The sequence below is a fragment of the Staurois parvus genome, unplaced genomic scaffold, assembly GCF_062004578.1.
Source record: "Staurois parvus isolate SC_StPar_1 unplaced genomic scaffold, SC_StPar_1.0 ptg003811c, whole genome shotgun sequence".
In the NCBI taxonomy this organism is placed as follows: domain Eukaryota; kingdom Metazoa; phylum Chordata; class Amphibia; order Anura; family Ranidae; genus Staurois; species Staurois parvus.
In genome coordinates, this window is record NW_028321607.1 from 47501 (window position 1) to 50000 (window position 2500).

Here is a 2500-nt window from a genome sequence, read left to right on the forward strand (position 1 = left end):
TCCCGTGGGGGTGGGCGAGGGGGTAAAAGCCGGGCTCGCTCTGTCACCGTCTACCCCCTCCCAGTAATCTGCAGGAGGGTTCCCGGCCCGGGTCTGGACGACCGGAGGCCGCCCGACGTTGACCGGGAAAAGCGGGGACCCCGGGCCGCCCTCCCCGGTTCTCTCATCCGAGGTCCCGACCTCATTCGCGACTTCCGAGGGGATCGCGGCCAGGACGCCACAAAGTGCCGTCGGTCAGCTTCCCGAGACAACCGCGGCCCCCCCCTGGGGCTCGGGGCCTGGGCGCGCTCTCCCCTCCCCGCAGGGCGCGGGGGGCTCCATCGATCTTGGCCCGGCTAGCGGGGAGCGGTCCCGTGCGGGTGGGCGAGGGGGTAAAAGCCGGGCTCGCTCTGTCACCGTCTACCCCCTCCCAGTAATCTGCAGGAGGGTTCCCGGCCCGGGTCTGGACGACCGGAGGCCGCCCGACGTTGACCGGGAAAAGCGGGGACCCCGGGCCGCCCTCCCCGGTTCTCTCATCCGAGGTCCCGACCTCATTCGCGACTTCCGAGGGGATCGCGGCCAGGACGCCACAAAGTGCCGTCGGTCAGCTTCCCGAGACAACCGCGGCCCCCCCCCTGGGGCTCGGGGCCTGGGCGCGCTCTCCCCTCCCCGCAGGGCGCGGGGGGCTCCATCGATCTTGGCCCGGCTAGCGGGGAGCGGTCCCGTGCGGGTGGGCGAGGGGGTAAAAGCCGGGCTCGCTCTGTCACCGTCTACCCCCTCCCAGTAATCTGCAGGAGGGTTCCCGGCCCGGGTCTGGACGACCGGAGGCCGCCCGACGTTGACCGGGAAAAGCGGGGACCCCGGGCCGCCCTCCCCGGTTCTCTCATCCGAGGTCCCGACCTCATTCGCGACTTCCGAGGGGATCGCGGCCAGGACGCCACAAAGTGCCGTCGGTCAGCTTCCCGAGACAACCGCGGCCCCCCCCTGGGGCTCGGGGCCTGGGCGCGCTCTCCCCTCCCCGCAGGGCGCGGGGGGCTCCATCGATCTTGGCCCGGCTAGCGGGGAGCGGTCCCGTGCGGGTGGGCGAGGGGGTGAAAGCCGGGCTCGCTCTGTCACCGTCTACCCCCTCCCAGTAATCTGCAGGAGGGTTCCCGGCCCGGGTCTGGACGACCGGAGGCCGCCCGACGTTGACCGGGAAAAGCCGGGACCCCGGGCCGCCCTCCCCGGTTCTCTCATCCGAGGTCCCGACCTCATTCGCCACTTCCGCGGGGATCGCGGCCGGAACGCCACAAAGTGCCGCCGGTCAGCTTCCCGAGACAACCGCAAACCGCGGCCGGCTCCGAGCCGCGGCCGCTGCCCGCGGACGGCTCCAGACATCGCGGCCGGCTCCCGGGTGCCTCCGGCCGGCTTCCCGGACCCGCGGCTGCCCGCGGACGGCTCCAGACATCGCGGCCGGCTCCCGGGTGCCCCCGGCCGGCTTCCAGGACCCGCGGACGGCTCCAGACATCGCGGCCGGCTCCCGGGTGCCCCCGGCCGGCTTCCAGGAGCCGCGGACGGCTCCAGACTCCCCAAGTGCCGCCGGCCAGCTTCCCGAGACAACCGCTGACCGCGGACGGCTCCAGAGCTCGCGGCCGGCTCCCGGGTGCCTCCGGCCGGCTTCCCGGACCCGCGGAACTCCGCGGACGGCTCCAGACATCGCGGTCGGCTCCCGGGTCCCGCCGGTCAGCTTCCCGAGACAACCGCTGACCGCGGACGGCTCCAGACCTCGCGGCCGGCTCCCGGGCGCCTCCGGCCGGCTTCCCGGACCCGCGGACGCCCGCGGACGGCTCCAGACATCGCGGTCGGCTCCCGGGTCCCGCCGGTCAGCTTCCCGAGACAACCGCTGACCGCGGACGGCTCCAGACCTCGCGGCCGGCTCCCGGGCGCCTCCGGCCGGCTTCCCGGACCCGCGGACGCCCGCGGACGGCTCCAGACATCGCGGTCGGCTCCCGGGTCCCGCCGGTCAGCTTCCCGAGACAACCGCTGACCGCGGACGGCTCCAGAGCTCGCGCCCGGCTCCCGGGCGCCCCCGGCCGGCTTCCAGGACCCGCGGACGGCTCCAGACATGGCGGCCGGCTCCCGGGTGCCCCAGGCCGGCTTCCAGGACCCGCGGACGGCTCCAGACTCAGAGTGCCGCCGGTCAGCTTCCCGGGACAACCGCGGCCGCTGCCCGCGGACGGCTCCAGACATGGCGTCCGGCTCCCGGGTGCCCCCCCCCGGCCAGGTTCCCCGGACAACCGCGGCCGCTGCCCGCGGACGGCTCCAGAGCTCGCGCCCGGCTCCCGGGTGCCCCCGGCCGGCATCCAGGACCCGCGGACGGCTCCAGACGTGGCGGCCGGCTCCCGGGTGCCCCCCGGCCAGCTTCCCCGGACAACCGCTTCCCGGACCCGCGGACGCCCGCGGACGGCTCCAGACATGGCGTCCGGCTCCCGGGTGCCCCCCCCCGGCCAGGTTCCCCGGACAACCGCGGCCGCTGCCCGCG